Source organism: Chenopodium album, chromosome 22, assembly GCF_948465745.1.
Source record: "Chenopodium album chromosome 22, dcCheAlbu1.1, whole genome shotgun sequence".
NCBI lineage: Eukaryota > Viridiplantae > Streptophyta > Magnoliopsida > Caryophyllales > Amaranthaceae > Chenopodium > Chenopodium album.
In genome coordinates this window covers 36525056-36537281 of record NC_137855.1, presented here as the reverse complement: position 1 = coordinate 36537281, position 12226 = coordinate 36525056, and the positions used below count along the sequence as shown (strand labels likewise).

Below are 12226 nucleotides of genomic sequence, written 5' to 3'. Positions count from 1 at the left end.
GTCAAATTGTATTAAACATCAAAGCTTGAATTGTATTGATTACTCTCATCCAAATATATAATATAAGCTATTCCCCTAATTTGATAGAATTAGGAAATTACCTAAAATATATTCACAAGATATTCTAGGCATAAAATAGGGAACAAAATATATCCCTTGATACCCTCAAAATATATCGAAATATATCCCACAATAGTTGTAGTTTATATTGAGGGCCTGTTTACATTTACTGAACTGATCTGAACTAAATTGAACTGAACTGATTGGAGCTGAACTGAACTGAACTGAACTGAACTGAACTGAACTGATTGGAACTGAAATGAACTGAACTGATTTGAGCTGAACTGATTGGAGCTGAACTGAACTGAACTGAAATGAACTGAACTGATTGGAGCTGAACTGAACTGATTGGAGCTAAACTGAACTCAAGTGAACTGAAATTAAGGAAATATGAACTCTGAGAAATACATTGGCTCTATATGAGTTTGAGAATTCCTTAATATGAATAAAAGAACGAGTTATATATGTGTACTTTGGAATACTTTTTTCTCCTCCTAACATTTTGAGGAAAAAAAAAAAGCCAACGTGGCCACATTTTTTTTCCTTCTACATACTCCCTCCGTCCCAAAAAGAACGACCCATTTGGCAAAACTTTGTCCCAAAAAGAATGACCCATTTGGCCATTTGTATTAAAACACCCACCAATTTGCTACAATATTTGTGCAAAATTAGCTTCCCCATATAAAAATTTGATTTTCCATGTTATTTTATTAATTTCTTTCTCTATTTTTTTACAAACCCAATGTAAATTTATCTTTCCAATATACGTTTACTTCTTTTTACTTAATTTCCTTAATTAATACCCGCGTAATCAACCCAAATGGGTCGTTCTTTTTGGGACGGAGGGAGTACATCCACAGCGAGTCAACGACCACAATTAAGATCCCTAATAATGGTATTTTGATTGCCCAATTCTGTCTCACTATTTGCGTCCTTAAAGATGCATACATTTTCCAATAATTTTTTTTGGGTTATTTATTTTTTGTTTTTTTACAAGAACAAATGATGGTTTTACAATTAATTTAGTGAATTATATTTTATAAAGTGTTGTTAATTTTTAAGAACTTTGTAGTTTAATTTGATAAATGAAAGTTTGCAACAACTTATAATTGTGGTTCGTGTAGTGGTATAGTGGTTCCCTCCTTACTAGTCATTCCTAATTATAATATTTATAACTGTGTGCAGTGGTAATGGAATCTCACATTGAAAGAATTCAAGAGTTACCACCACTATATAAAGCTAAGGGGCTACTCCCCTCACCGCCATATGATTTTGAGGTGGTTACTCCTTGATCTTGTAAAGTGGGGGACTTGTACTCTCCCATGACGGGTGCGGCCCAAACCCGTATTTAACTCTATATTAGGTTTTAAAAGTTTATAACAACACAGTTATTTAAATTTTATTTTATAAGAATTTAGAAAAATTTTGATGATTTGGCCAAATGAAGCAGGTTAATTATTTGCTTTTTTATTTTATTTTATTTTATTTTATTTTATTTTTTGGGGTAAAGGAGAGGGGCAAGCCCCTAAAAGAAGAACAAGACAAACACAACCGAAACTAAAGCAAAATTAAAGAAACAAAAAACAGAAAAACGAACAAGAAAAACCAACTAAGGAAAGACACTCTGGGAGCAGGGCTACGCTTCACCGGATCTTGGGATCCACCTAGGCCGAGCAAGTCCTCCCAATTCCTCCGATAAGCAGGTTAATTGATTCAAAGAAGCTAAAATATGTATTAATGATCGATTTGATAGCTTTTTGAACTTAGTCTTTGAACTTATTAACTTAATATTGAAAAAAAAAAATAAAACAAAAAAATACAACCACTTGGCCTAGAAAGAAATTAATGTAAGTCTTTGTGGGTGGGTTTAGGCCTATGAGAACTTAATCAATACCACAAGTCAATATATTGTTTGAATTAAAATTAGGATGACCTGCTTATATTTGAGCGGTCAGTGGCAGTAGTGTTAAAAGCGCGGATTCTTGTAGCAGGTTGCAATTTCATGAGAGACTAGAGTAATGAAGAAATCATCTCTCACTTTTGTGCCATCCTCACAATTAATTGCATGTGTTCACATTAGCTATCCCCAGTCCTATGTAACAATAGTTTGATTAAAAGGAGAGCAGCCACTGTGCATTTTATGTTTGGTTCATTCCCAGATATTACCAGCCCAAATTTCATGTACTCATATTAAAATAAGTTTATGTTTCCATATATTGACTATTGAGTCATTCTTTCGTGGACATTGGACAACAACCCTAAAATCTATATCTTGTATTCCTATGTCACGCTTTTATCAATACATCAATTGTAAATACTACGTATATATTTAAAAGTTGTTCCGATAAAAAGAAGAAATGCTCAATATACACTAATATAATTTATAAACTTGGTGTACACAAAAATTTTTGTCGTCTTCTCATCAATCAAACATTCACACATATAGGGAAATTCATATTTCTTAATTTGAAGACACAAGCTAATTGTCTCCATGTCTTAATTTATCTTCTTTTTTTTTCCTCAAAAAATTGTAAATTGGTAAATGTTACTAACAATTGCAAACTTGGTGGTATATGTGTCGGCCAAGCCTTACCATGTTGTTGGAATGTACTCTATTACTAGGGATGTCAGTGGGGCGGGTTAAGTAGGAGACCCGTCCCATCCCCGCCCCAGTGGGGCGGGGATGGGTCTCGGTTTGGCGGGTGGTGGGGCGGGGATGGGGATAAAAACCATACCCGCCATGGGTGATGGGGCGGGGGTGGATTTTAAGTTGTACCCGCCCCACTTCATACCCGTCCCATCCCCACCTCATACCCACATCTATATATCTTTTAAAGCAAAATTACATACTTTTATACTATTTATAAAATAATTACGTGAAATACAATATTAATTATAATACTTTGTATGACACTTATATTATAACACAAAAATGTGTGTAGAATGTTTTATTTTATAATTCGTATTAATTATGTTAGATTGTTTATTTGAGATACGGAGATTAGGTGGATCTTGGATGGGGATTAGGTGGGTCTTTGGTGGGGATAAGGTGGGGATGGATATCCAAGTGGGGGGTGGGGCGGGGATGGTTTTGGAGTTGTACCCGGTGGGGCGGGGATGGGGATGAAAATTGGACCCGCCGCGGGGATGGGGATGGGGATGAAAATATTAGGTGGGGATGGGGATGGGAAGGTCAACATCCGCCCCGCCACATTGACATCCCTATCTATTAGGGAGTACATTGATTGTGATGACGCAGATATACTCCGTATTCGTAGAGTGTGGCATACTTTTCAAATTAATTGTGATTGTCACGTTTGTGGTTCACTAGCCGGATAATTTGACAAAAATATCATGTCCTAGACTTGCAAACTGGCAAAATTGTTCTGGACCTACCTAGAGTATTCCCAACAATGAGCGAAAATTGAGTTTCTCATTCTCTCTCTACCCACATTCTCTCTCTTCTAACTCATGAGCATTTTTGTGATCATATTTTTATCCTACCAATGATCAAAAAAAATTTCTTCACCATTCTCTCTCTATTACATCTTTTCTCTTACTTTTACTTTTACTAATACCTCTTATATTTCTCTCTACTACTATATTATTTTTATTTTTTTTTTTTTTTTTTTTGCCTTATGGGCCCTACATAGTTACTATTCATCTTTAAAAATGCTCATCTTATGAGCAATTTTCATTTTGCTGATGAGCATTTTTGTTTTTGCTCATTGATGTAACTATGTAAGTCATTTTTATTTAAATTTCACCCAAAATTTTGCTCATTGTTGAGAATGCTCTTAATAGGTACTCTGTAACTTAGTATGGAGTAATATACTATTAATACATAATCGTTACACTGATTGTTTCTTCTTAACATATTCTCGGTTAGTTTTTTAAAATATACTTCGTTGTTAATGTGCATGTGTAGTGGTAGAACCCAGCAAAATAACTGATTTAATATGCCTTAATCTTTTCCAATACAGAATCGAGTCAAACCTGAATCTTGAAATTATAAAGCACGATTTGAACTCATTTCTTATATCCTAAGTTACTCAACTCAAATCCATTATTTGAGCAAGTCAACAACTCTAACAAATTGTTGCACTAAACTAATTATCTACCTGCATTATTTTATCTTTTTTTTCTAAAAAAAAAATTGAAAATTGGTAAATGGAAGTAACATTTGCAAAATTGATGGGATATGTGTCGCCCAAGCCGTCCTTACTATATACAGCACGTTTTCTATGTTCTGGATCATCATCATCCTTAGCTTACAAAAAAAGAGGGTGACATAAGGAGAGTAACGTGCACCAATTGCTATTAATGTGCTATGTGCGTAGTTGTAATTTACTCAATTAAATTGATTGCGATGCAGATGTATTCCTAGAGTCGCATACTTGTGGGGCTGTCCAAATGAAAGCCACCGATTGTGAAAGTTACGTTGTGGTTCACTAGCTAGATAGTCTTACACTTGCAAACTTGGCAAAGTTAGATCCGAACCTAATCTATATTTATACTTATATATTAAAAAGCGTTTCTAAAACAAAATATGTTCCACGTGTTGAATATAAAGAGGGAGATGAAAAATACTTAAATACATATTTGATTAATCTGATTACATTTTACACACTAAAATGGAGATATAAGGCCCATCATATAAATAGGCTTACAACTCTATAAACTAACAAAGCTATAAAATAGGAACTAATAAACTAGTGGGTAACAAGCACTCCATCACTAACTCAATTCCTATGAATAACGTTCTAATAAACTGATATTTTGGAAAATAATATGCAACTAGTTCCACTAGTTTTGGAGCACTAATAACTGATACCACGTGTCATCTTTTTTAAGTTTGACATCTCAATAATACGTGCCAAATATCACTATAAATATGACATGTCACATTCACAACATAGTTTGCATCTAAAAATACTTATAACAAGACTTGAACTCAAGAAGATAACTGTTAGCCACCGATTCCGATTGTTATTGTTACGTTGTGGTTCACTAGCCAGGTAGTGTTAGACTTTCTAACTTGGCAAAGTTAGAACCGAACCAAATTAATAGATAATTGGTTCAAAGAAGCTAAAATATGTATTAATGATTTGATAGTTTTTTGAACTTCCCATAAGAAAGTCTTTGAACTTAATATAGAAAAAAAATACACACAATTGGCTCAGCAAGAAATTAATGTAAACCTTTTTGGGTGGTTTTAGGCCTATGGGAGTTTAATCAATACCACAAGTCAATATATTGGTTGGATTAAATTAGGACGACCTGCTTTTGTTTGAGCGGTTAGAAATAACAGAAGTTAAAAGCACGGATTCTTGTAGTAGTTTGCAATTTCATAAAAGAATCGAGTAATGAATGAATGAATCATTTCTCACTTTTGTGTCATCCTCATTCCTCGCAATAAAATTGCATGTGTTCACATATATAGCTACTCCTAGAGTCCCAGTCCAATGTAACAACAACATGATTTGAATGAGAGTAGCCACAGTGGACAGTGCATTTTATGTTTGGCTCATTAACCCAACAACCCAGATATTATCATTTATCAACCCAAATAAGTCTATATATGTTACCATACATATTGACTACATATTAATTCAATATATTGAGTCATTCTTTCGTGGACACTGGACAACAATCCTAAGATCTATATCTTCCGTCAAGCTTTGATCAATTATATACATCGATTGTAAATTTATAGTTAAAGGTTGTTGTGATAAAAAGAAGTTATCCTAAATTTCGATATACCTGGTCAAAAAAAAATTTCGATATACACTAATACTATTATTGTACAATCGAGGTACACAAAAATTTTATCGTCTTCTTATTGATCATATGTACAGGAAAATTCATATTTCTTAATTTTGTAATGCACGAGCTAATTGTGTCCATGTCTTAGGGCCTAATCTGATATACTGGACTGAACTGAACTGAATATTTTATGAGAGGAGGATATTAAGAACTGAAGTGAACTTAAGCTGAACAGAACAGCTCCTTATACTTCTTATTATTTTTATTTTTTCTCAAAAATTTGTAAATAGATTTTTTTTAAGAGATAAGCAGGGCCTTCACAACCCATCTCGGGTGGAAGTTCCCCGGGATATGCTCGATCCCGGGTCGAGACCACATGAGTGTAGCTCCACTGAGCTATTCACTCACTACACAAAAATAAATAAATAAATAAATAAAATTGTAAATAGATAAGTAAAACTAACATATGCAAAATTGATGGGATATGTGTCGGTCAAGCCCCCCCTTACTATGTTTTTCTATATTCTCGAATCTCGATCATCATCCTTACAAAAAAAGGTGACAAATGGTAGTCATGTACAAATTTTGCTATTTATGTATGTAGTTGGAAATATGGAATGTACTCAATTACATTGATTATATTGTGATGCGGATATATTCGTAGAGTGTGGCATTGTACTAGCGGGGCTTTTCATTAATTGTGATTGTCACGTTTGTGGTTTACTAGCTGGATAATTTGATAAAAGTCATGTCCTAGACTTGCAAACTTAGCAAAGTTATATAATATAAACACCTAATCGTTATGTTAATTGTTTCTACTTATCATATTCACGGTTAATTTTTGTAAAAAAAAATTATAATGAATGTGTATGCGTAGTGATAGAACCCATTATAATAACTGATTCAATATTGACATAATCTTTTCCAATTTAGAATCTAATAAAACCTGAATCTTGAAATTATATGGCCCGATTCCAACTCATTCCTTACATCCAAATTTACAAAACTCAAATTCATATTATTCTGAACGAGTCAATAACTCTATTGTCATTTCTACTCATTGATTGTTGCAACAAATGCAAGAAAGCTTAATGAAAAATGACAACACTCATACTTACGTTGTTCAATCACGACGTATTATTAGCTACTTCCACGAGTGAGCATGAGGTAGGTAGGTTGAAACGACAGAATTAAGACACACCTTGAAAATAAACCCAATTAAACAGAAATTAAAATGTGGCCCAACTTAACAGATTACCTCTTGAGAAGCAAGGCAATAGTAAGGACCCAATTATTAAAAAGTACGTACTGCTAGCTCTTTCTCTATGCCGTACCGCCTCTTTCAAGTTTTAAAGCAACCACATCACAACCATTTAACTACATACGTAGTATACTAGAGTGTATAGCACGGGATATATGTTGTATATATTTTTAACAAAATTAATAAGGAAAAGTTGTCAAGAATAATATACTTCCTCCGTTTTTATTTAGTTGTAATACATCTTTTCGGTACGCATTTTAAGGAAGATATTAGATTAGGTAGACGGATAAATTAATTTACAAAATTTTATCAGCTATAAGAAGAAAGGGATAAGTTGCTACGGTTTAAATTTCATAGCTTAATTCATTCGTTTACCTAGTTTAATCACCTCCTCGAAAATCGTGATAAAAAATGTGTTGCAAGTATAAAAAAAAAACAGAGGAAGAAACTTTTTCTGGTCTTCCAAAAATAAAACGACATTTTAATTATGGTAAAGTTTTGGGTGAGACGGACTCACGTGAGTCCACTATCATGTTTTTGGTGTTGCGGGCCTCGCGATCGGGTTTAGTTAGCCCGCGCCCTTTTATTGGACTTTTGTTATTGAGCCCGGTCTCACGTGAGTCCGGTCTCACACAAAACCTTTTGTTTAATTATTCTGAAATAAAACAACTCCTCAATGGATTTACTTAAAATAGAGCATGACCAGTTAGTAACCTGTTTAATAGGTTAATTGTGCACGTGTCAAATTATAATTGGTAGGTTTTTTTTTTTCAATTTTCTTATTTAAAAATTACGATTTTAATTTAGAAAATAAAAATACCCAAACAATCTCCCTAGCTGCCCTGTTAACTGCCCGCTCAACCCCGTTAACAAACACTATTACCACCTCATCCTCTGTTGATATTATAAAATAAAGAGACGAGAGAAGAAGAACTTTTATATATTCAATCCATTGAAAAACGTACTACATAAAACAACATATATGTGCAAAATAACTAAGCTATAAGTCAGGAACATATCTCATGATCACTGATCATGCTAACATTACCCACTAAACTAACCCACTACTATTATGACTGCACTAACCTAAACTCAGTCGAGCATATTCCATTATTCTTATACATTAAAAGTTAACTAACCACTAACAATTTGAAGCAAATATTCCAACACACCCCCTTGCAAATATCATATGGGTGGTTTATTACTATGTTTATCTCCTAGTTTGGCCAATTTTCAAATTGATTAACCTAGCTCATTCTGTGATAAACATTGCATGAAAATCGAAAATATCATAATGTAGCTTCCACGATTTTGCTTATATATCAAGGTTAGTGACTTAGTTCCCCTATATACATCAGTAGTTTTTACTGTTCATGTTTACATGTTTTTGTTGTGCCTTGGTTGATGTACATTTAAAGCACTATGTGATGCGAGACATTCGAGTGTCACTAGCTCTTTTGGGGTACAAGTACTGTAATTAAATGCTTTCAATTTATGGGTTAAATTACTTGGTGGTTAGATTTAAGTACTCGTACTTACTGTGCACTCCTTAATTAATTGCGACGATTTGTGTAAAACTGAGCAAAAAAGTATATCAAATTGTATGTAAATAGAATTTGACCTCATATTTTTAATGCCCCTCTTAAATTATAACCAATTAATATTATAATAAAAAAAAAAAAAAAAAAAAAAAAAAAAAAAAAAAAAATTGCTTAACATTCACATAAGCTAAGCATTATATATAAACAAGTTATTCTATTGAAATATTCACTACTATACTTGACAATATTTGACCAAGTTAACAATGCAAATCACAAACATGTCATTTCCTCTATTCTTCCTTCCATTCATTGTCTTCTCAATTTTCCTTTACAAATTGCTAGTATTACCAACCAAGTGCAACAAAGAGTTGCATTTACCACCCACCCCACCAACACTCCCAATAATCGGAAACCTCCATCAACTCGGAAGATTACCTCACCGTGCCCTAAAATCCCTTTCCATCAAGTACGGCGACCTCATGTTGCTCTACTTCGGCAACAGGCCAACCTTCGTTGTGTCCTCTTCTAAGGATGCCGAGGAGATCATGAAAACCCGCGAACACTTCTTCCTCGATAGGCCTAATTTACGTTTCATCGATAGAATTTTTTACCATGGAAGCGACGTAGGATTCAGTTCTTACGGAGATAAATGGAGGCATAGGAAGAGTATTTGCGTGAGCCAGCTTCTATCCAACAAAAACGTTCAATCTTTTCGACCGATTAGAGAAGAAGAGGTGGCGCGGATGATCAAAGAGATCAAAAGCTACGGTAGTTCACCGTTGAACTTGAGTGAGATTTCATCCGCACTCTTTAAATGTCTCATTTGTAGGACGGCATTAGGAAGGAAGTTCGACGAAGAAAGTGGTAAGAACGTCTATAAGATGTTCAAGGAGCTTGCGGAGGTTATGGGGGCGATAAGTGTAGGAGATTACATACCCTTGTTAGGTTGGATTCATAAGTTAACGGGTTTGGAAGACAGGGTGGCGAATGTGCATAGAATATTCGACGAGTTCCTTGAAGAAGTTATTCAAGAGCATGAGATTGAGCTAGGACAAAATAACGATGAAGGAAAGCATGTCAAAGATTTTGTGGAGGTTATGCTTGATATTCAAAGAGAAAAACCCGAAATACTTTCAAGAGATAGCATCAAAGGCACTATACTGGTAAGCCATTTCTTATCACATTTTACCAAAATCATGGCGTATCTAGTTACACATTATTTGTGTTGATGCTGATTGATGTAAATATTGAACATATTGAATAAAATGGTACATACATTGTAAAAGTTGCTCATAAGAAAATACTTCCTCCGTTAACTATTATTTGCAACAAAGGGGGTGTTTGCGGACTCCTAGGCAAAATTTGTTTGTGAGAGTAAAATGGAGAGAGAAAACGTTGGGTGCATGTGATGAGGAGAGAGATAGAGAGAAATGATTACCTAAAAAAGAAAAAAAATTATTTGTTGCACATAATAATTAGCATTCATTTATAGTATATGTTGCAAATAACCGTTAACGGATGTTGTAAATGTGGAATACAAAAAGTCATTGATAAAAAAGTGATAGGATATTTAAGAATAGATTATTGTTATTTAAGTCTAATAAATATATATCAATTGAAAACTCTAATCCTTTTAGCAAAGTTACAAATGTTGAATATTGAATATTTTCATACCTTCTTTCATACGGATTATAATTATTTAAAGAGGAGTCTATGTTTTGTTCGTTTAAGTTGTCATAATGATTTTGTCTGATCTTATTCACCTCAATATAGTGGAAGGATCAACCTTACTTACAATATTGTATGGAGTATAATTATTTAGCAAAGGTAATTGAAACTTGTACTCCGTATTAAGTATACATACTAAACCTACAAAAAAAAAAAAAAAAAAAAAAAAAAAAAAAAAAAAAAAAAAGAATCAATTTGAACAAATCCCAGAAGCACTCATTACACTTAAACATTGTATTTTTTTTAAAGCAACAAAAATTAAAATATTTTTAAGTGAAAGGATAGGTCGAATTGAACCTAACTAAATTTTAGAGAGGATCAGAGGAATAGTGACTCACCTCTTAACCAACAATTAATTTTCTCGATATTCGTTAATATAATTACATCACTCTGGTACCAATTACGTACTTTCAATGATATGTATGAATTTCATGTGCATTAAATACATAGGTAGTTTTCAGTTTTAAGAAAACGTCTGTCGATATGTACCTTGCTCCACCGGTCCGTCTTATACTCTCGTAACAGCGGTATAATGTCGTTTAATTTATACACGTCGATATTACTCCGTAGGTATTATTATAATTATTAAGGGTCAATCAATCAATCGCGACTTAGTCTAGTGGTAAGGTTTCATTTATACCTCATAACCTTAAGATTTTAGGATCAAATTTTAGTAGGGTATCCTTTATGGTGCGGATTTGTTATTGTAAGATTCCCCCACTCGAGCTAAGATTTTCCAATCCAAAGACTTTTCCTCATAGCTGGTAATTGATGATATCTTGTCCTGTCACCTCTATATCTTGACGTTGAACTTTGCACCTCAATAAGCATATGATTGAGATTGACATTTACCAGCCATTTCTCCACCGCCTATTTATAGCATCATTGTGTTTCACCTAAAAATAGAAAATGGCCCACCCGTGCAAGTACGTACTCGCTCACATGCAATGTTGGATTGTTAGCCAAGCTAAGGGTGCGTTACGCCTAGACACGGTCCATTAATATACTGCCTCTGTTTCATATTATTTGCAACGATTTTTAGACATTTTTCACTTGTATTTTTTATATCAAATCGTTGCAAAAAATGTGAAATGAAGGTAGTACATCTTATAAAACGTGTATAGCAGTATAGAGGAGAATGATTTATTACTCTTCTCTTAATTGCAACTTTTCAATACTCAAGTTCATTATATATGTAACTTTTTTTTTCATTGGGTCAAAATTTTTATATTATTGAACTTATTTGAATTTGGTATAGGACATACTTGGTGCGGGCACAGACACGTCCACTACGCTGCTAGGATGGGCAATGACAGAATTATTAAGGCATCCTAATACCATGAAGAAACTACAAGAAGAGGTAAGAAGCATTGTCAAACCAAATACAAGGGTAACTGAACATGACTTAGAGAGCATGAAGTACCTAAAGGCAGTTATCAAGGAGACACTTAGGCTACATCCTCCAGTTCCCTTATCGGGATTCCGAGAATCCACTGAAGATGTCAAGATAGGTAAATACAACATCACAGCAAGGGCTCAAATTATAGTCAATGCGTGGGCAATACAACGCGATCCTAAACTTTGGCAAGACCCGGAGAATTTCCTTCCAGAGAGATTCTTAAACGACAACTCGTGTGTTGATTTTAGGGGACAACATTTCCAATTGATCCCGTTTGGATCCGGGAGAAGAGGTTGCCCCGGAGTGTCCTTAGGCATTGTCACTATTGAACTTGTGTTAGCAAGTCTAATTTACGAATTTAATTGGACGTTACCCAATGGAAGAAAAGGAGAAACCTTAGACGTTGGAGAAAGTTGGGGTGTATCTGTTCGACGAAAAAACCCTCTTATAGTCATTGCAACCCACCCCTAA

The 12226-nt window shown here is 34.1% G+C and overlaps 1 pseudogene across 1 annotated transcript; it reads left to right on the top strand.

Moving 5' to 3' along the window:
* Positions 1–8906: 8906 nt before the first annotated feature.
* LOC145604293 (cytochrome P450 736A117 pseudogene) lies at positions 8907–12226 on the top strand (annotated as a pseudogene). The gene is made up of 2 exons (XR_014104930.1): positions 8907–9791; positions 11615–12226. The product of XR_014104930.1 is annotated as a cytochrome P450 736A117 pseudogene (transcript).